This window comes from Patagioenas fasciata, unplaced genomic scaffold (assembly GCF_037038585.1).
Source record: "Patagioenas fasciata isolate bPatFas1 unplaced genomic scaffold, bPatFas1.hap1 Unplaced_16, whole genome shotgun sequence".
Lineage (NCBI taxonomy): Eukaryota > Metazoa > Chordata > Aves > Columbiformes > Columbidae > Patagioenas > Patagioenas fasciata.
The window spans coordinates 734,432-756,305 of record NW_027288577.1 but is presented as its reverse complement, the minus strand read 5'-3'; positions in this window follow the sequence as shown (position 1 = coordinate 756,305).

Here is a 21,874-nt window from a genome sequence, read left to right as displayed (position 1 = left end):
TTGGGATTAGGTTTAGATTTGGGGTTAGGTTTAGATTTTAGGTTTAGATTTTAGGTTTAGATTTGGCGTTAGGCTTAGATTTTAGGTTTAGATTTGGGGTTAGGTTTAGATTTTCGGTTTAGATTTGGGGTTAAGTTTAGATTTGGGGTTAGGTTTAGATTTTAGGTTTAGATTTGGGGTTAGGTTTAGATTTTAGGTTTAGATTTGGGGTTAGGTTTAGATTTTAGGTTTAGATTTGGGGTTAGGTTTAGATTTTAGGTTTAGATTTGGGGTTAGGTTTAGATTTTAGGTTTAGATTTGGGGTTAGGTTTAGATTTGGGGTTAGGTTTAGATTTTAGGTTTGGATTTGGGGTTAGGTTTAGATTATAGGTTTAGATTTGGGGTTAGGTTTAGACTTGTGGTTAGGTTTAGATTTTAGGTTTAGATTTGGGGTTAGGTTTAGATTTTAGGTTTAGATTTGGGGTTAGGTTTAGATTTTAGGTTTAGACTTGGGGTTAGGTTTAGATTTGGGGTTAGGTTTAGATTTTAGGTTTAGATTTGGGGTTAGGTTTAGATTTTAGGTTTAGATTTGGGGTTAGGTTTAGATTTTAGGTTTAGATTTGGGGTTAGGTTTAGATTTTAGGTTTAGATTTGGGGTTAGGTTTAGATTTGGGGTTAGGTTTAGATTTTAGGTTTAGATTTGGGGTTAGGTTTAGATTTGGGGTTAGGTTTAGATTTTAGGTTTAGATTTGGGGTTAGGTTTAGATTTGGGGTTAGGTTTAGATTTTAGGTTTAGATTTGGGGTTAGGTTTAGATTTGGGGTTAGGTTTAGATTTTAGGTTTAGATTTGGGGTTAGGTTTAGATTTGGGGTTAGGTTTAGATTCTAGGTTTAGATTTGGGGTTAGGTTTAGATTTGGGGTTAGGTTTAGATTTTAGGTTTAGATTTGGGGTTAGGTTTAGATTTGGGGTTAGGTTTAGATTTTAGGTTTAGATTTGGGGTTAGGTTTAGATTTTAGGTTTAGATTTGGGGTTAGGTTTAGATTTGGGGTTAGGTTTAGATTTTAGGTTTAGATTTGGGGTTAGGTTTAGATTTTAGGTTTAGATTTGGGGTTAGGTTTAGATTTGGTGTTAGGTTTAGATTTTAGGTTTAGATTTGGGGTTAGGTTTAGATTTTAGGTTTAGATTTGGGGTTAAGTTTACATTTTAGGTTTAGATTTGGGGTTAGGTTTAGATTTGGGGTTAGGTTTAGATTTTAGGTTTAGATTTGGGGTTAGGTTTAGATTTGGGTTTAGGTTTAGATTTTAGGTTTAGATTTGGGGTTAGGTTTAGATTTGGGGTTAGGTTTAGATTTTAGGTTTAGATTTGGGGTTAGGTTTAGATTTTAGGTTTAGATTTGGGGTTAGGTTTAGATTTGGGGTTAGGTTTAGATTTTAGGTTTAGATTTTGGGTTAGGTTTAGATTTGGGGTTAGGTTTAGATTTTAGGTTTAGATTTGGGGTTAGGTTTAGATTTTAGGTTTAGATTTGGGGTTAGGTTTAGATTTGGGGTTAGGTTTAGATTTTAGGTTTAGACTTGGGGTTAGGTTTAGATTTTAGGTTTAGATTTTAGATTTAGATTTGGGGTTAGGTTTAGATTTTAGGTTTAGATTTGGGGTTAGGTTTAGATTTTAGGTTTAGATTTAAGGTTAGGTTTCGATTTCGGGTTACGTTTAGATTTTAGATTTAGATTTGGGGTTAGGTTTAGATTTTAGGTTTAAATTTGGGGTTAGGTTTAGATTTTAGGTTTAGATTTGGGGTTAGGTTTAGATTTGGGGTTAGGTTTAGATTTTAGGTTTAGATTTGGGGTAAGGTTTAGATTTGGGGTTAGGTTTAGATTTTAGGTTTAGATTTGGGGTTAGGTTTAGATTTTAGGTTTAGATTTTAGGTTTAGATTTGGGGATAGGTTTAGATTTTAGGTTTAGATTTGGGGTTAGGTTTAGATTTGAGGTTTAGATTTGGGGTTAGGTTTAGATTTTAGGTTTAGATTTGGGGTTAGGTTTAGATTTGGGGTTAGGTTTAGATTTTAGGTTTAGATTTGGGGTTAGGTTTAGATTTGGGTTTAGGTTTAGATTTTAGGTTTAGATTTGGGGTTAGGTTTAGATTTTAGGTTTAGATTTTAGGTTTAGATTTGGGGATAGGTTTAGATTTTAGGTTTAGATTTGGGGTTAGGTTTAGATTTGAGGTTTAGATTTGGGGTTAGGTTTAGATTTTAGGTTTAGATTTGGGGTTAGGTTTAGATTTGGGGTTAGGTTTAGATTTTAGGTTTAGATTTGGGGTTAGGTTTAGATTTTAGGTTTAGATTTGGGGTTAGGTTTAGATTTGGGGTTAGGTTTAGATTTTAGGTTTAGATTTGGGGTTAGGTTTAGATTTTAGGTTTACATTTGGGGTTAGGTTTAGATTTTAGGTTTAGATTTGGGGTTAGGTTTAGATTTGGGGTTAGGTTTAGATTTTAGGTTTAGATTTGGGGTTAGGTTTAGATTTGGGGTTAGGTTTAGATTTTAGGTTTAGATTTGGGGTTAGGTTTAGATTTGGGGTTAGGTTTAGATTTTAGGTTTAGATTTGGGGTTAGGTTTAGATTTTAGGTTTAGATTTGGGGTTAGGTTTAGATTTGGAGTTAGGTTTAGATTTTAGGTTTAGATTTGGGGTTAGGTTTAGATTTTATGGTTAGGTTTAGATTTTAGGTTTAGATTTGGGGTTAGGTTTAGATTTGGGGTTAGGCTTAGATTTTAGGTTTAGATTTGGGGTTAGGTTTAGATTTTAGGTTTAGATTTGGGGTTAGGTTTAGATTTGGGGTTAGGTTTAGATTTTAGGTTTAGATTTGGGGTTAGGTTTAGATTTTAGGTTTAGATTTGGGGTTAGGTTTAGATTTGGAGTTAGGTTTAGATTTTAGGTTTAGATTTGGGGTTAGGTTTAGATTTTATGGTTAGGTTTAGATTTTAGGTTTAGATTTGGGGTTAGGTTTAGATTTGGGGTTAGGCTTAGATTTTAGGTTTAGATTTGGGGTTAGGTTTAGATTTTAGGTTTAGATTTGGGGTTAGGTTTAGATTTGGGGTTAGGTTTAGATTTTAGGTTTAGATTTGGGGTTAGGTTTAGATTTTAGGTTTAGATTTGGGGTTAGGTTTAGATTTTAGGTTTAGATTTGGGGTTAGGTTTAGATTTGGGGTTAGGTTTAGATTTTAGGTTTAGATTTGGGGTTAGATTTAGATTTGGGGTTAGGTTTAGATTTTAGGTTTAGATTTGGGGTTAGATTTAGATTTGAGGTTTAGATTTGGGGTTAGGCTTAGATTTTAGGTTTAGATTTGGGGTTAGGTTTAGATTTTTTGGTTTAGATTTGGGGTTAGGTTTAGATTTTAGGTTTAGATTTGGGGTTAGGTTTAGATTTGGGGTTAGGTTTAGATTTTAGGTTTAGATTTGAGATTAGGTTTAGATTTGGGGTTAGGTTTAGATTTTAGGTTTAGATTTTAGGTTTATATTTGGGGTTAGGCTTAGATTTTAGGTTTAGATTTGGGGTTAGGTTTAGATTTTCGGTTTAGATTTGGGGTTAAGTTTAGATTTGGGGTTAGGTTTAGATTTTAGGTTTAGATTTGGGGTTAGGTTTAGATTTTAGGTTTAGATTTGTGGTTAGGTTTAGATTTTAGGTTTAGATTTGGGGTTAGGTTTAGATTTTAGGTTTAGATTTGGGGTCAGGTTTATATTTCAGGTTTAGATTTGGGGTTAGGTTTAGATTTTAGGTTTAGATTTGGGGTTAGGTTTAGATTTGGGGTTAGGTTTAGATTTTAGGTTTAGATTTGGGGTTAGGTTTAGATTTGGGGTTAGGTTTAGATTTTAGGTTTAGATTTGGGGTTAGGTTTAGATTTTAGGTTTAGATTTGGGGTTAGGTTTAGATTTTCGGTTTAGATTTGGGGTTAGGTTTAGATTTGGGGTTAGGTTTAGATTTTAGGTTTGGATTTGGGGTTAGGTTTAGATTTTAGGTTTAGATTTGGGGTTAGGTTTAGATTTTAGGTTTAGATTTGGGGTTAGGTTTAGATTTTAGGTTTAGATTTGGGGTTAGGTTTAGATTTTAGGTTTATATTTAAGGTTAGGTTTCGATTTCGGGTTACGTTTAGATTTTAGGTTTAGATTTTGGGTTAGGTTTAGATTTTAGGTTTAGATTTGGGGTTAGGTTTAGATTTCAGGTTTAGATTTGGGGTTAGGTTTAGATTTTAGGTTTAGATTTGGGGTTAAGTTTAGATTTGGGGTTAGGTTTAGATTTTAGGTTTAGATTTGGGGTTAGGTTTAGATTTGGGGTTAGGTTTAGATTTTAGGTTTAGATTTGGGGTTAGGTTTAGATTTTAGGTTTAGATTTGGGGTTAGGTTTAGATTTGGGGTTAGGTTTAGACTTGGGGTTAGGTTTAGATTTTAGGTTTAGATTTGGGGTTAGGTTTAGATTTTAGGTTTAGATTTGGGTTTAGGTTTAGATTTTAGGTTTAGATTTGGGGTTAGGTTTAGATTTGGGGTTAGGTTTATATTTTAGGTTTAGATTTGGGGTTAGGTTTAGATTTGGGGTTAGGTTTAGATTTTAGGTTTAGATTTGGGGTTAGGTTTAGATTTGGGGTTAGGTTTAGATTTTAGGTTTAGATTTGGGTTTAGGTTTAGATTTTAGGTTTAGATTTTAGGTTTAGATTTGGGGTTAGGTTTAGATTTTAGGTTTAGATTTAAGGTTAGGTTTCGATTTCGGGTTACGTTTAGATTTTAGGTTTAGATTTGGGGTTAGGTTTAGATTTTAGGTTTAGATTTGAGGTTAGGTTTAGATTTGAGGTTTAGATTTGGGGTTAGGTTTAGATTTTAGGTTTAGATTTGGGGTTAGGTTTAGATTTGGGGTTAGGTTTAGATTTTAGGTTTAGATTTGGGGTTAGGTTTAGATTTGGGGTTAGGTTTAGATTTGGGGTTAGGTTTAGATTTTAGGTTTAGATTTGGGGTTAGGTTTAGATTTGGGGTTAGGTTTAGATTTTAGGTTTAGATTTGGGGTTAGGTTTAGATTTTAGGTTTAGATTTGGGGTTAGATTTAGATTTTAGGTTTAGATTTGGGGTTAGGTTTAGATTTTAGGTTTAGATTTGGGGTTAGGTTTAAATTTTTTGGTTTAGATTTGGGGTTAGGTTTAGATTTTAGGTTTAGATTTGGGGTTAGGTTTAGATTTGGGGTTAGGTTTAGATTTTAGGTTTAGATTTGGGATTAGGTTTAGATTTGGGGTTAGGTTTAAATTTTAGGTTTAGATTTTAGGTTTAGATTTGGGGTTAGGCTTAGATTTTAGGTTTAGATTTGGGGTTAGGTTTAGATTTTCGGTTTAGATTTGGGGTTAAGTTTAGATTTGGGGTTAGGTTTAGATTTTAGGTTTAGATTTGGGGTTAGGTTTAGATTTTAGGTTTAGATTTGTGGTTAGGTTTAGATTTTAGGTTTAGATTTGGGGTTAGGTTTAGATTTTAGGTTTAGATTTGGGGTTAGGTTTAGATTTTAGGTTTAGATTTGGGGTTAGGTTTAGATTTGGGGTTAGGTTTAGATTTTAGGTTTAGATTTGGGGTTAGGTTTAGATTTTAGGTTTAGATTTGGGGTTAGGTTTAGATTTTAGGTTTATATTTGGGGTAAGGTTTAGATTTGGGGTTAGGTTTAGATTTTAGGTTTAGATTTGGGGGTAGGTTTAGATTTGGGGTTAGGTTTAGATTTTAGGTTTAGATTTGTGGTTAGGTTTAGATTTTAGGTTTAGATTTGGGGTTAGGTTTAGATTTTAGGTTTAGATTTGGGGTTAGGTTTAGATTTTAGGTTTAGATTTGGGGTTAGGTTTAGATTTTAGGTTTAGATTTGGGGTAAGGTTTATATTTTAGGTTTAGATTTGGGGTTAGGTTTAGATTTTAGGTTTATATTTAAGGTTAGGTTTCGATTTCGGGTTACGTTTAGATTTTAGGTTTAGATTTTGGGTTAGGTTTAGATTTTAGGTTTAGATTTGGGGTTAGGTTTAGATTTCAGGTTTAGATTTGGGGTTAGGTTTAGATTTTAGGTTTAGATTTGGGGTTAGGTTTAGATTTGGGGTTAGGTTTAGATTTTAGGTTTAGATTTGGGGTTAGGTTTAGATTTGGGGTTAGGTTTAGATTTTAGGTTTAGATTTGGGGTTAGGTTTAGATTTTAGGTTTAGATTTGGGGTTAGGTTTAGATTTGGGGTTAGGTTTAGACTTGGGGTTAGGTTTAGATTTTAGGTTTAGATTTGGGGTTAGGTTTAGATTTTAGGTTTAGATTTGGGGTTAGGTTTAGATTTTAGGTTTAGATTTGGGGTTAGGTTTAGATTTGGGGTTAGGTTTAGATTTTAGGTTTAGATTTGGGGTTAGGTTTAGATTTGGGGTTAGGTTTAGATTTTAGGTTTAGATTTGGGGTTAGGTTTAGATTTTAGGTTTAGATTTGGGGTTAGGTTTAGATTTGGGGTTAGGTTTAGATTTTAGGTTTAGATTTGGGTTTAGGTTTAGATTTTAGGTTTAGATTTTAGGTTTAGATTTGGGGTTAGGTTTAGATTTTAGGTTTAGATTTAAGGTTAGGTTTCGATTTCGGGTTACGTTTCGATTTTAGGTTTAGATTTGGGGTTAGGTTTAGATTTTAGGTTTAGATTTGAGGTTAGGTTTAGATTTCAGGTTTAGATTTGGGGTTAGGTTTAGATTTTAGGTTTAGATTTGGGGTTAGGTTTAGATTTGGGGTTAGGTTTAGATTTGAGGTTTAGATTTGGGGTTAGGTTTAGATTTGGGGTTAGGTTTAGATTTTAGGTTTAGATTTGGGGTTAGGTTTAGATTTTAGGTTTAGATTTGGGGTTAGATTTAGATTTGGGGTTAGGTTTAGATTTTAGGTTTAGATTTGGGGTTAGGTTTAGATTTGGGGTTAGGTTTAGATTTTAGGTTTAGATTTGGGGTTAGGTTTAGATTTGGGGTTAGGTTTAGATTTTAGGTTTAGATTTGGGGTTAGGTTTAGATTTGGGGTTAGGTTTAGATTTTAGGTTTAGATTTGGGGTTAGGTTTAGATTTTAGGTTTAGATTTGGGGTTAGGTTTAGATTTGGGGTTAGGTTTAGATTTTAGGTTTAGATTTGGGTTTAGGTTTAGATTTTAGGTTTAGATTTTAGGTTTAGATTTGGGGTTAGGTTTAGATTTTAGGTTTAGATTTAAGGTTAGGTTTCGATTTCGGGTTACGTTTAGATTTTAGGTTTAGATTTGGGGTTAGGTTTAGATTTTAGGTTTAGATTTGAGGTTAGGTTTAGATTTTAGGTTTAGATTTGGGGTTAGGTTTAGATTTTAGGTTTAGATTTGGGGTTAGGTTTAGATTTGGGGTTAGGTTTAGATTTTAGGTTTAGATTTGGGGTTAGGTTTAGATTTTAGGTTTAGATTTTAGGTTTAGATTTGGGGTTAGGTTTAGATTTGGGGTTAGGTTTAGATTTTAGGTTTAGATTTGGGGTTAGGTTTAGATTTTAGGTTTAGATTTGGGGTTAGGTTTAGATTTTAGGTTTAGATTTGGGATTAGGTTTAGATTTGGGGTTAGGTTTAGATTTTAGGTTTAGATTTGGGGTTAGGTTTAGATTTGGGGTTAGGTTTAGATTTTAGGTTTAGATTTGAGATTAGGTTTAGATTTGGGGTTAGGTTTAGATTTTAGGTTTAGATTTTAGGTTTATATTTGGGGTTAGGCTTAGATTTTAGGTTTAGATTTGGGGTTAGGTTTAGATTTTCGGTTTAGATTTGGGGTTAAGTTTAGATTTGGGGTTAGGTTTAGATTTTAGGTTTAGATTTGGGGTTAGGTTTAGATTTTAGGTTTAGATTTGTGGTTAGGTTTAGATTTTAGGTTTAGATTTGGGGTTAGGTTTAGATTTTAGGTTTAGATTTGGGGTCAGGTTTATATTTCAGGTTTAGATTTGGGGTTAGGTTTAGATTTTAGGTTTAGATTTGGGGTTAGGTTTAGATTTGGGGTTAGGTTTAGATTTTAGGTTTAGATTTGGGGTTAGGTTTAGATTTGGGGTTAGGTTTAGATTTTAGGTTTAGATTTGGGGTTAGGTTTAGATTTTAGGTTTAGATTTGGGGTTAGGTTTAGATTTTAGGTTTAGATTTGGGGTTAGGTTTAGATTTGGGGTTAGGTTTAGATTTTAGGTTTGGATTTGGGGTTAGGTTTAGATTTTAGGTTTAGATTTGGGGTTAGGTTTAGATTTTAGGTTTAGATTTGGGGTTAGGTTTAGATTTTAGGTTTAGATTTGGGGTTAGGTTTAGATTTTAGGTTTATATTTAAGGTTAGGTTTCGATTTCGGGTTACGTTTAGATTTTAGGTTTAGATTTTGGGTTAGGTTTAGATTTTAGGTTTAGATTTGGGGTTAGGTTTAGATTTCAGGTTTAGATTTGGGGTTAGGTTTAGATTTTAGGTTTAGATTTGGGGTTAAGTTTAGATTTGGGGTTAGGTTTAGATTTTAGGTTTAGATTTGGGGTTAGGTTTAGATTTGGGGTTAGGTTTAGATTTTAGGTTTAGATTTGGGGTTAGGTTTAGATTTTAGGTTTAGATTTGGGGTTAGGTTTAGATTTGGGGTTAGGTTTAGACTTGGGGTTAGGTTTAGATTTTAGGTTTAGATTTGGGGTTAGGTTTAGATTTTAGGTTTAGATTTGGGTTTAGGTTTAGATTTTAGGTTTAGATTTGGGGTTAGGTTTAGATTTGGGGTTAGGTTTATATTTTAGGTTTAGATTTGGGGTTAGGTTTAGATTTGGGGTTAGGTTTAGATTTTAGGTTTAGATTTGGGGTTAGGTTTAGATTTGGGGTTAGGTTTAGATTTTAGGTTTAGATTTGGGTTTAGGTTTAGATTTTAGGTTTAGATTTTAGGTTTAGATTTGGGGTTAGGTTTAGATTTTAGGTTTAGATTTAAGGTTAGGTTTCGATTTCGGGTTACGTTTAGATTTTAGGTTTAGATTTGGGGTTAGGTTTAGATTTTAGGTTTAGATTTGAGGTTAGGTTTAGATTTGAGGTTTAGATTTGGGGTTAGGTTTAGATTTTAGGTTTAGATTTGGGGTTAGGTTTAGATTTGGGGTTAGGTTTAGATTTTAGGTTTAGATTTGGGGTTAGGTTTAGATTTGGGGTTAGGTTTAGATTTGGGGTTAGGTTTAGATTTTAGGTTTAGATTTGGGGTTAGGTTTAGATTTGGGGTTAGGTTTAGATTTTAGGTTTAGATTTGGGGTTAGGTTTAGATTTTAGGTTTAGATTTGGGGTTAGATTTAGATTTTAGGTTTAGATTTGGGGTTAGGTTTAGATTTTAGGTTTAGATTTGGGGTTAGGTTTAAATTTTTTGGTTTAGATTTGGGGTTAGGTTTAGATTTTAGGTTTAGATTTGGGGTTAGGTTTAGATTTGGGGTTAGGTTTAGATTTTAGGTTTAGATTTGGGATTAGGTTTAGATTTGGGGTTAGGTTTAAATTTTAGGTTTAGATTTTAGGTTTAGATTTGGGGTTAGGCTTAGATTTTAGGTTTAGATTTGGGGTTAGGTTTAGATTTTCGGTTTAGATTTGGGGTTAAGTTTAGATTTGGGGTTAGGTTTAGATTTTAGGTTTAGATTTGGGGTTAGGTTTAGATTTTAGGTTTAGATTTGTGGTTAGGTTTAGATTTTAGGTTTAGATTTGGGGTTAGGTTTAGATTTTAGGTTTAGATTTGGGGTTAGGTTTAGATTTTAGGTTTAGATTTGGGGTTAGGTTTAGATTTGGGGTTAGGTTTAGATTTTAGTTTTAGATTTGGGGTTAGGTTTAGATTTTAGGTTTAGATTTGGGGTTAGGTTTAGATTTTAGGTTTATATTTGGGGTAAGGTTTAGATTTGGGGTTAGGTTTAGATTTTAGGTTTAGATTTGGGGGTAGGTTTAGATTTGGGGTTAGGTTTAGATTTTAGGTTTAGATTTGTGGTTAGGTTTAGATTTTAGGTTTAGATTTGGGGTTAGGTTTAGATTTTAGGTTTAGATTTGGGGTTAGGTTTAGATTTTAGGTTTAGATTTGGGGTTAGGTTTAGATTTTAGGTTTAGATTTGGGGTAAGGTTTATATTTTAGGTTTAGATTTGGGGTTAGGTTTAGATTTTAGGTTTATATTTAAGGTTAGGTTTCGATTTCGGGTTACGTTTAGATTTTAGGTTTAGATTTTGGGTTAGGTTTAGATTTTAGGTTTAGATTTGGGGTTAGGTTTAGATTTCAGGTTTAGATTTGGGGTTAGGTTTAGATTTTAGGTTTAGATTTGGGGTTAAGTTTAGATTTGGGGTTAGGTTTAGATTTTAGGTTTAGATTTGGGGTTAGGTTTAGATTTGGGGTTAGGTTTAGATTTTAGGTTTAGATTTGGGGTTAGGTTTAGATTTTAGGTTTAGATTTGGGGTTAGGTTTAGATTTGGGGTTAGGTTTAGACTTGGGGTTAGGTTTAGATTTTAGGTTTAGATTTGGGGTTAGGTTTAGATTTTAGGTTTAGATTTGGGGTTAGGTTTAGATTTTAGGTTTAGATTTGGGGTTAGGTTTAGATTTGGGGTTAGGTTTAGATTTTAGGTTTAGATTTGGGGTTAGGTTTAGATTTGGGGTTAGGTTTAGATTTTAGGTTTAGATTTGGGGTTAGGTTTAGATTTTAGGTTTAGATTTGGGGTTAGGTTTAGATTTGGGGTTAGGTTTAGATTTTAGGTTTAGATTTGGGTTTAGGTTTAGATTTTAGGTTTAGATTTTAGGTTTAGATTTGGGGTTAGGTTTAGATTTTAGGTTTAGATTTAAGGTTAGGTTTCGATTTCGGGTTACGTTTCGATTTTAGGTTTAGATTTGGGGTTAGGTTTAGATTTTAGGTTTAGATTTGAGGTTAGGTTTAGATTTCAGGTTTAGATTTGGGGTTAGGTTTAGATTTTATGTTTAGATTTGGGGTTAGGTTTAGATTTGGGGTTAGGTTTAGATTTGAGGTTTAGATTTGGGGTTAGGTTTAGATTTGGGGTTAGGTTTAGATTTTAGGTTTAGATTTGGGGTTAGGTTTAGATTTTAGGTTTAGATTTGGGGTTAGATTTAGATTTGGGGTTAGGTTTAGATTTTAGGTTTAGATTTGGGGTTAGGTTTAGATTTGGGGTTAGGTTTAGATTTTAGGTTTAGATTTGGGGTTAGGTTTAGATTTGGGGTTAGGTTTAGATTTTAGGTTTAGATTTGGGGTTAGGTTTAGATTTGGGGTTAGGTTTAGATTTTAGGTTTAGATTTGGGGTTAGGTTTAGATTTTAGGTTTAGATTTGGGGTTAGGTTTAGATTTGGGGTTAGGTTTAGATTTTAGGTTTAGATTTGGGTTTAGGTTTAGATTTTAGGTTTAGATTTTAGGTTTAGATTTGGGGTTAGGTTTAGATTTTAGGTTTAGATTTAAGGTTAGGTTTCGATTTCGGGTTACGTTTAGATTTTAGGTTTAGATTTGGGGTTAGGTTTAGATTTTAGGTTTAGATTTGAGGTTAGGTTTAGATTTTAGGTTTAGATTTGGGGTTAGGTTTAGATTTTAGGTTTAGATTTGGGGTTAGGTTTAGATTTGGGGTTAGGTTTAGATTTTAGGTTTAGATTTGGGGTTAGGTTTAGATTTTAGGTTTAGATTTTAGGTTTAGATTTGGGGTTAGGTTTAGATTTGGGGTTAGGTTTAGATTTTAGGTTTAGATTTGGGGTTAGGTTTAGATTTTAGGTTTAGATTTGGGATTAGGTTTAGATTTGGGGTTAGGTTTAGATTTTAGGTTTAGATTTTACGTTTAGATTTGGGGTTAGGCTTAGATTTTAGGTTTAGATTTGGGGTTAGGTTTAGATTTTCGGTTTAGATTTGGGGTTAAGTTTAGATTTGGGGTTAGGTTTAGAATTTAGGTTTAGATTTGGGGTTAGGTTTAGATTTTAGGTTTAGATTTGTGGTTAGGTTTAGATTTTAGGTTTAGATTTGGGGTTAGGTTTAGATTTTAGGTTTAGATTTGGGGTTAGGTTTAGATTTTAGGTTTAGATTTGGGGTTAGGTTTAGATTTTAGGTTTGGATTTGGGGTTAGGTTTAGATTATAGGTTTAGATTTGGGGTTAGGTTTAGACTTGTGGTTAGGTTTAGATTTTAGGTTTAGATTTGGGGTTAGGTTTAGATTTTAGGTTTAGATTTGGGGTTAGGTTTACATTTTAGGTTTAGATTTGGGGTTAGGTTTAGATTTGGGGTTAGGTTTAGATTTTAGGTTTAGATTTGGGGTTAGGTTTAGATTTGGGGTTAGGTTTAGATTTTAGGTTTAGATTTGGGGTTAGGTTTAGATTTTAGGTTTAGATTTGGGGTTAGGTTTAGATTTTAGGTTTAGATTTGGGGTTAGGTTTAGATTTGGGGTTAGGTTTAGATTTTAGGTTTAGATTTGGGGTTAGGTTTAGATTTGGGGTTAGGTTTAGATTTTAGGTTTAGATTTGGGGTTAGGTTTAGATTTGGGGTTAAGTTTAGATTTGGGGTTAGGTTTAGATTTTAGGTTTAGATTTGGGGTTAGGTTTAGATTTTAGGTTTAGATTTGTGGTTAGGTTTAGATTTTAGGTTTAGATTTGGGGTTAGGTTTAGATTTGGAGTTAGGTTTAGATTTTAGGTTTGGATTTGGGGTTAGGTTTAGATTATAGGTTTAGATTTGGGGTTAGGTTTAGACTTGTGGTTAGGTTTAGATTTTAGGTTTAGATTTGGGGTTAGGTTTAGATTTTAGGTTTAGATTTGGGGTTAGGTTTAGATTTTAGGTTTAGATTTGGGGTTAGGTTTAGATTTGGGGTTAGGTTTAGATTTTAGGTTTAGATTTGGGGTTAGGTTTAGATTTGGGGTTAGGTTTAGATTTTAGGTTTAGATTTGGGGTTAGGTTTAGATTTTAGGTTTAGATTTGGGGTTAGGTTTAGATTTGGGGTTAGGTTTAGATTTTAGGTTTAGATTTGGGGTTAGGTTTAGATTTGGGGTTAGGTTTAGATTTTAGGTTTAGATTTGGGGTTAGGTTTAGATTTGGGGTTAGGTTTAGATTTTAGGTTTAGATTTGGGGTTAGGTTTAGATTTTAGGTTTAGATTTGGGGTTAGATTTAGATTTTAGGTTTAGATTTGGGGTTAGGTTTAGATTTTCGGTTTAGATTTGGGGTTAGGTTTAAATTTTTTGGTTTAGATTTGGGGTTAGGTTTAGATTTTAGGTTTAGATTTGGGGTTAGGTTTAGATTTGGGGTTAGGTTTAGATTTTAGGTTTAGATTTGGGATTAGGTTTAGATTTGGGGTTAGGTTTAGATTTTAGGTTTAGATTTTAGGTTTAGATTTGGGGTTAGGCTTAGATTTTAGGTTTAGATTTGGGGTTAGGTTTAGATTTTCGGTTTAGATTTGGGGTTAAGTTTAGATTTGGGGTTAGGTTTAGATTTTAGGTTTAGATTTGGGGTTAGGTTTAGATTTTAGGTTTAGATTTGTGGTTAGGTTTAGATTTTAGGTTTAGATTTGGGGTTAGGTTTAGATTTTAGGTTTAGATTTGGGGTTAGGTTTAGATTTTAGGTTTAGATTTGGGGTTAGGTTTAGATTTGGGGTTAGGTTTAGATTTTAGGTTTGGATTTGGGGATAGGTTTAGATTATAGGTTTAGATTTGGGGTTAGGTTTAGACTTGTGGTTAGGTTTAGATTTTAGGTTTAGATTTGGGGTTAGGTTTAGATTTTAGGTTTAGATTTGGGGTTAGGTTTAGATTTTAGGTTTAGATTTGGGGTTAGGTTTAGATTTGGGGTTAGGTTTAGATTTTAGGTTTAGATTTGGGGTTAGGTTTAGATTTTAGGTTTAGATTTGGGGTTAGGTTTAGATTTTAGGTTTAGATTTGGGGTTAGGTTTAGATTTGGGGTTAGGTTTAGATTTTAGGTTTAGATTTGGGGTTAGGTTTAGATTTGGGGTTAGGTTTAGATTTTAGGTTTAGATTTGGGGTTAGGTTTAGATTTTAGGTTTAGATTTGGGGTTAGGTTTAGATTTGGGGTTAGGTTTAGATTTTAGGTTTAGATTTGGGGTTAGGTTTAGATTTTAGGTTTAGATTTTAGGTTTAGATTTGGGGATAGGTTTAGATTTTAGGTTTAGATTTGGGGTTAGGTTTAGATTTGAGGTTTAGATTTGGGGTTATGTTTAGATTTTAGGTTTAGATTTGGGGTTAGGTTTAGATTTGGGGTTAGGTTTAGATTTTAGGTTTAGATTTGGGGTTAGGTTTAGATTTTAGGTTTAGATTTGGGGTTAGGTTTAGATTTGGAGTTAGGTTTAGATTTTAGGTTTAGATTTGGGGTTAGGTTTAGATTTTATGGTTAGGTTTAGATTTTAGGTTTAGATTTGGGGTTAGGTTTAGATTTGGGGTTAGGCTTAGATTTTAGGTTTAGATTTGGGGTTAGGTTTAGATTTTAGGTTTAGATTTGGGGTTAGGTTTAGATTTGGGGTTAGGTTTAGATTTTAGGTTTAGATTTGGGGTTAGGTTTAGATTTGGGGTTAGGTTTAGATTTTAGGTTTAGATTTGGGGTTAGGTTTAGATTTTTTGGTTTAGATTTGGGGTTAGGTTTAGATTTGGGGTTAGGTTTAGATTTTAGGTTTAGATTTGGGGTTAGGTTTAGATTTTAGGTTTAGATTTGGGGTTAGGTTTAGATTTGGGGTTAGGTTTAGATTTTAGGTTTAGATTTGGGTTTAGGTTTAGATTTTAGGTTTAGATTTTAGGTTTAGATTTGGGGTTAGGTTTAGATTTTAGGTTTAGATTTAAGGTTAGGTTTCGATTTCGGGTTACGTTTCGATTTTAGGTTTAGATTTGGGGTTAGGTTTAGATTTTAGGTTTAGATTTGAGGTTAGGTTTAGATTTCAGGTTTAGATTTGGGGTTAGGTTTAGATTTTAGGTTTAGATTTGGGGTTAGGTTTAGATTTGGGGTTAGGTTTAGATTTGAGGTTTAGATTTGGGGTTAGGTTTAGATTTGGGGTTAGGTTTAGATTTTAGGTTTAGATTTGGGGTTAGTTTTAGATTTTAGGTTTAGATTTGGGGTTAGATTTAGATTTGGGGTTAGGTTTAGATTTTAGGTTTAGATTTGGGGTTAGGTTTAGATTTGGGGTTAGGTTTAGATTTTAGGTTTAGATTTGGGGTTAGGTTTAGATTTGGGGTTAGGTTTAGATTTTAGGTTTAGATTTGGGGTTAGGTTTAGATTTGGGGTTAGGTTTAGATTTTAGGTTTAGATTTGGGGTTAGGTTTAGATTTTAGGTTTAGATTTGGGGTTAGGTTTAGATTTGGGGTTAGGTTTAGATTTTAGGTTTAGATTTGGGTTTAGGTTTAGATTTTAGGTTTAGATTTTAGGTTTAGATTTGGGGTTAGGTTTAGATTTTAGGTTTAGATTTAAGGTTAGGTTTCGATTTCGGGTTACGTTTAGATTTTAGGTTTAGATTTGGGGTTAGGTTTAGATTTTAGGTTTAGATTTGAGGTTAGGTTTAGATTTGAGGTTTAGATTTGGGGTTAGGTTTAGATTTTAGGTTTAGATTTGGGGTTAGGTTTAGATTTGGGGTTAGGTTTAGATTTTAGGTTTAGATTTGGGGTTAGGTTTAGATTTGGGGTTAGGTTTAGATTTTAGGTTTAGATTTGGGGTTAGGTTTAGATTTGGGGTTAGGTTTAGATTTTAGGTTTAGATTTGGGGTTAGGTTTAGATTTTAGGTTTAGATTTGGGGTTAGGTTTAGATTTTAGGTTTAGATTTGGGATTAGGTTTAGATTTGGGGTTAGGTTTAGATTTTAGGTTTAGATTTTACGTTTAGATTTGGGGTTAGGCTTAGATTTTAGGTTTAGATTTGGGGTTAGGTTTAGATTTTCGGTTTAGATTTGGGGTTAAGTTTAGATTTGGGGTTAGGTTTAGAATTTAGGTTTAGATTTGGGGTTAGGTTTAGATTTTAGGTTTAGATTTGTGGTTAGGTTTAGATTTTAGGTTTAGATTTGGGGTTAGGTTTAGATTTTAGGTTTAGATTTGGGGTTAGGTTTAGATTTTAGGTTTAGATTTGGGGTTAGGTTTAGATTTGGGGTTAGGTTTAGATTTTAGGTTTGGATTTGGGGTTAGGTTTAGATTATAGGTTTAGATTTGGGGTTAGGTTTAGACTTGTGGTTAGGTTTAGATTTTAGGTTTAGATTTGGGGTTAGGTTTAGATTTTAGGTTTAGATTTGGGGTTAGGTTTACATTTTAGGTTTAGATTTGGGGTTAGGTTTAGATTTGGGGTTAGGTTTAGATTTTAGGTTTAGATTTGGGGTTAGGTTTAGATTTGGGGTTAGGTTTAGATTTTAGGTTTAGATTTGGGGTTAGGTTTAGATTTTAGGTTTAGATTTGGGGTTAGGTTTAGATTTTAGGTTTAGATTTGGGGTTAGGTTTAGATTTGGGGTTAGGTTTAGATTTTAGGTTTAGATTTGGGGTTAGGTTTAGATTTGGGGTTAGGTTTAGATTTTAGGTTTAGATTTGGGGTTAGGTTTAGATTTGGGGTTAAGTTTAGATTTGGGGTTAGGTTTAGATTTTAGGTTTAGATTTGGGGTTAGGTTTAGATTTTAGGTTTAGATTTGGGGTTAGGTTTAGATTTTAGGTTTAGATTTGGGGTTAGGTTTAGATTTGGAGTTAGGTTTAGATTTTAGGTTTGGATTTGGGGTTAGGTTTAGATTATAGGTTTAGATTTGGGGTTAGGTTTAGACTTGTGGTTAGGTTTAGATTTTAGGTTTAGATTTGGGGTTAGGTTTAGATTTTAGGTTTAGATTTGGGGTTAGGTTTAGATTTTAGGTTTAGATTTGGGGTTAGGTTTAGATTTGGGGTTAGGTTTAGATTTTAGGTTTAGATTTGGGGTTAGGTTTAGATTTGGGGTTAGGTTTAGATTTTAGGTTTAGATTTGGGGTTAGGTTTATATTTTAGGTTTAGATTTGGGGTTAGGTTTAGATTTGGGGTTAGGTTTAGATTTTAGGTTTAGATTTGGGGTTAGGTTTAGATTTGGGGTTAGGTTTAGATTTTAGGTTTAGATTTGGGGTTAGGTTTAGATTTGGGGTTAGGTTTAGATTTTAGGTTTAGATTTGGGGTTAGATTTAGATTTTAGGTTTAGATTTGGGGTTAGGTTTAGATTTTCGGTTTAGATTTGGGGTTAGGTTTAAATTTTTTGGTTTAGATTTGGGGTTAGGTTTAGATTTTAGGTTTAGATTTGGGGTTAGGTTTAGATTTGGGGTTAGGTTTAGATTTTAGGTTTAGATTTGGGATTAGGTTTAGATTTGGGGTTAGGTTTAGATTTTAGGTTTAGATTTTAGGTTTAGATTTGGGGTTAGGCTTAGATTTTAGGTTTAGATTTGGGGTTAGGTTTAGATTTTCGGTTTAGATTTGGGGTTAAGTTTAGATTTGGGGTTAGGTTTAGATTTTAGGTTTAGATTTGGGGTTAGGTTTAGATTTTAGGTTTAGATTTGTGGTTAGGTTTAGATTTTAGGTTTAGATTTGGGGTTAGGTTTAGATTTTAGGTTTAGATTTGGGGTTAGGTTTAGATTTTAGGTTTAGATTTGGGGTTAGGTTTAGATTTGGGGTTAGGTTTAAATTTTAGGTTTGGATTTGGGGATAGGTTTAGATTATAGGTTTAGATTTGGGGTTAGGTTTAGACTTGTGGTTAGGTTTAGATTTTAGGTTTAGATTTGGGGTTAGGTTTAGATTTTAGGTTTAGATTTGGGGTTAGGTTTAGATTTTAGGTTTAGATTTGGGGTTAGGTTTAGATTTGGGGTTAGGTTTAGATTTTAGGTTTAGATTTGGGGTTAGGTTTAGATTTGGGGTTAGGTTTAGATTTTAGGTTTAGATTTGGGGTTAGGTTTAGATTTTAGGTTTAGATTTGGGGTTAGGTTTAGATTTTAGGTTTAGATTTGGGGTTAGGTTTAGATTTGGGGTTAGGTTTAGATTTTAGGTTTAGATTTGGGGTTAGGTTTAGATTTTAGGTTTAGATTTTAGGTTTAGATTTGGGGATAGGTTTAGATTTTAGGTTTAGATTTGGGGTTAGGTTTAGATTTGAGGTTTAGATTTGGGGTTATGTTTAGATTTTAGGTTTAGATTTGGGGTTAGGTTTAGATTTGGGGTTAGGTTTAGATTTTAGGTTTAGATTTGGGGTTAGGTTTAGATTTTAGGTTTAGATTTGGGGTTAGGTTTAGATTTGGAGTTAGGTTTAGATTTTAGGTTTAGATTTGGGGTTAGGTTTAGATTTTATGGTTAGGTTTAGATTTTAGGTTTAGATTTGGGGTTAGGTTTAGATTTGGGGTTAGGCTTAGATTTTAGGTTTAGATTTGGGGTTAGGTTTAGATTTTAGGTTTAGATTTGGGGTTAGGTTTAGATTTTTTGGTTTAGATTTGGGGTTAGGTTTAGATTTTAGGTTTAGATTTGGGGTTAGGTTTAGATTTGGGGTTAGGTTTAGATTTTAGGTTTAGATTTGAGATTAGGTTTAGATTTGGGGTTAGGTTTAGATTTTAGGTTTAGATTTTAGGTTTATATTTGGGGTTAGGCTTAGATTTTAGGTTTAGATTTGGGGTTAGGTTTAGATTTTCGGTTTAGATTTGGGGTTAAGTTTAGATTTGGGGTTAGGTTTAGATTTTAGGTTTAGATTTGGGGTTAGGTTTAGATTTTAGGTTTAGATTTGTGGTTAGGTTTAGATTTTAGGTTTAGATTTGGGGTTAGGTTTAGATTTTAGGTTTAGATTTGGGGTCAGGTTTATATTTCAGGTTTAGATTTGGGGTTAGGTTTAGATTTTAGGTTTAGATTTGGGGTTAGGTTTAGATTTGGGGTTAGGTTGAGATTTTAGGTTTAGATTTGGGGTTAGGTTTAGATTTGGGGTTAGGTTTAGATTTTAGGTTTAGATTTGGGGTTAGGTTTAGATTTTAGGTTTAGATTTGGGGTTAGGTTTAGATTTTAGGTTTAGATTTGGGGTTAGGTTTAGATTTGGGGTTAGGTTTAGATTTTAGGTTTGGATTTGCGGTTAGGTTTAGATTTTAGGTTTAGATTTGGGGTTAGGTTTAGATTTTAGGTTTAGATTTGGGGTTAGGTTTAGATTTTAGGTTTAGATTTGGGGTTAGGTTTAGATTTTAGGTTTATATTTAAGGTTAGGTTTCGATTTCGGGTTACGTTTAGATTTTAGGTTTAGATTTTGGGTTAGGTTTAGATTTTAGGTTTAGATTTGGGGTTAGGTTTAGATTTTAGGTTTAGATTTGGGGTTAGGTTTAGATTTTAGGTTTAGATTTGGGGTTAGGTTTAGATTTGGGGTTAGGTTTAGACTTGGGGTTAGGTTTTGATTTTAGGTTTAGATTTGGGGTTAGGTTTAGATTTTAGGTTTAGATTTGGGGTTAGGTTTAGATTTGGGGTTAGGTTTAGATTTTAGGTTTAGATTTGGGGTTAGGTTTAGATTTGGGGTTAGGTTTAGATTTTAGGTTTAGATTTGGGGTTAGGTTTAGATTTTAGGTTTAGATTTGGGGTTAGGTTTAGATTTGGGGTTAGGTATAGATTTTAGGTTTAGATTTGGGTTTAGGTTTAGATTTTAGGTTTAGATTTTAGGTTTAGATTTGGGGTTAGGTTTAGATTTTAGGTTTAGATTTAAGGTTAGGTTTCGATTTCGGGTTACGTTTAGATTTTAGGTTTAGATTTGGGGTTAGGTTTAGATTTTAGGTTTAGATTTGAGGTTAGGTTTAGATTTGGGGTTAGGTTTAGATTTTAGGTTTAGATTTGGGGTTAGGTTTAGATTTTAGGTTTAGATTTGGGGTTAGGTTTAGATTTTAGGTTTAGATTTGGGGTTAGGTTTAGATTTGAGGTTAGGTTTAGATTTTAGGTTTAGATTTGGGGTTAGGTTTAGATTTTAGGTTTAGATTTTGGTTTAGGTTTAGATTTCAGGTTTAGATTTGGGGTTAGGTTTAGATTTGAGGTTTAGATTTGGGGTTAGGTTTAGATTTGGGGTTAGGTTTAGATTTTAGGTTTAGATTTGGGGTTAGGTTTAGATTTGGGGTTATTTTTAGATTTGAGGTTTAGATTTGGGGTTAGGTTTAGATTTGGGGTTAGGTTTAGATTTTAGGTTTAGATTTGGGGTTAGGTTTAGATTTTAGGTTTAGATTTGGGGTTAGATTTAGATTTGGGGTTAGGTTTAGATTTTAGGTTTAGATTTGGGGTTAGGTTTAGATTTGGGGTTAGGTTTAGATTTTAGGCTTAGATTTGGGGTTAAGTTTAGATTTGGGGTTAGGTTTAGATTTTAGGTTTAGATTTGGGGTTAGGTTTAGATTTGGGGTTAGGTTTAGATTTTAGGTTTAGATTTGGGGTTAGGTTTAGATTTGGGGTTAGGTTTAGATTTTAGGTTTAGATTTGGGGTTAGGTTTAGATTTTAGGTTTAGATTTGGGGTTAGGTTTAGATTTGGGGTTAGGTATAGATTTTAGGTTTAGATTTGGGTTTAGGTTTAGATTTTAGGTTTAGATTTTAGGTTTAGATTTGGGGTTAGGTTTAGATTTTAGGTTTAGATTTAAGGTTAGGTTTCGATTTCGGGTTACGTTTAGATTTTAGGTTTAGATTTGGGGTTAGGTTTAGATTTTAGGTTTAGATTTGAGGTTAGGTTTAGATTTGGGGTTAGGTTTAGATTTTAGGTTTAGATTTGGGGTTAGGTTTAGATTTTAGGTTTAGATTTGGGGTTAGGTTTAGATTTTAGGTTTAGATTTGGGGTTAGGTTTAGATTTGAGGTTAGGTTTAGATTTTAGGTTTAGATTTGGGGTTAGGTTTAGATTTTAGGTTTAGATTTTGGTTTAGGTTTAGATTTCAGGTTTAGATTTGGGGTTAGGTTTAGATTTGAGGTTTAGATTTGGGGTTAGGTTTAGATTTGGGGTTAGGTTTAGATTTTAGGTTTAGATTTGGGGTTAGGTTTAGATTTGGGGTTATTTTTAGATTTGAGGTTTAGATTTGGGGTTAGGTTTAGATTTGGGGTTAGGTTTAGATTTTAGGTTTAGATTTGGGGTTAGGTTTAGATTTTAGGTTTAGATTTGGGGTTAGATTTAGATTTGGGGTTAGGTTTAGATTTTAGGTTTAGATTTGGGGTTAGGTTTAGATTTGGGGTTAGGTTTAGATTTTAGGCTTAGATTTGGGGTTAAGTTTAGATTTGGGGTTAGGTTTAGATTTTAGGTTTAGATTTGGGGTTAGGTTTAGATTTGGGGTTAGGTTTAGATTTTAGGTTTAGATTTGGGGTTAGGTTTAGATTTTAGGTTTAGATTTGGGGTTAGGTTTAGATTTGGGGTTAGGTTTAGATTTGAGGTTTAGATTTGGGGTTAGGTTTAGATTTTAGGTTTAGATTTGGGGTTAGGTTTAGATTTGGGGTTAGGTTTAGATTTTAGGTTTAGATTTGGGGTTAGGTTTAGATTTGGGGTTAGGTTTAGATTTTAGGTTTAGATTTGGGGTTAGGTTTAGATTTGGGGTTAGGTTTAGATTTTAGGTTTAGATTTGGGGTTAGGTTTAGATTTTAGGTTTAGATTTGGGGTTAGATTTAGATTTTAGGTTTAGATTTGGGGTTAGGTTTAGATTTTAGGTTTAGATTTGGGGTTAGGTTTAAATTTTTTGGTTTAGATTTGGGGTTAGGTTTAGATTTTAGGTTTAGATTTGGGGTTAGGTTTAGATTTGGGGTTAGGTTTAGATTTTTGGTTTAGATTTGGGGTTAGGTTTAGATTTGGGGTTAGGTTTAAATTTTAGGTTTAGATTTTAGGTTTAGATTTGGGGTTAGGCTTAGATTTTAGGTTTAGATTTGGGGTTAGGTTTAGATTTTCGGTTTAGATTTGGGGTTAAGTTTAGATTTGGGGTTAGGTTTAGATTTTAGGTTTAGATTTGGGGTTAGGTTTAGATTTTAGGT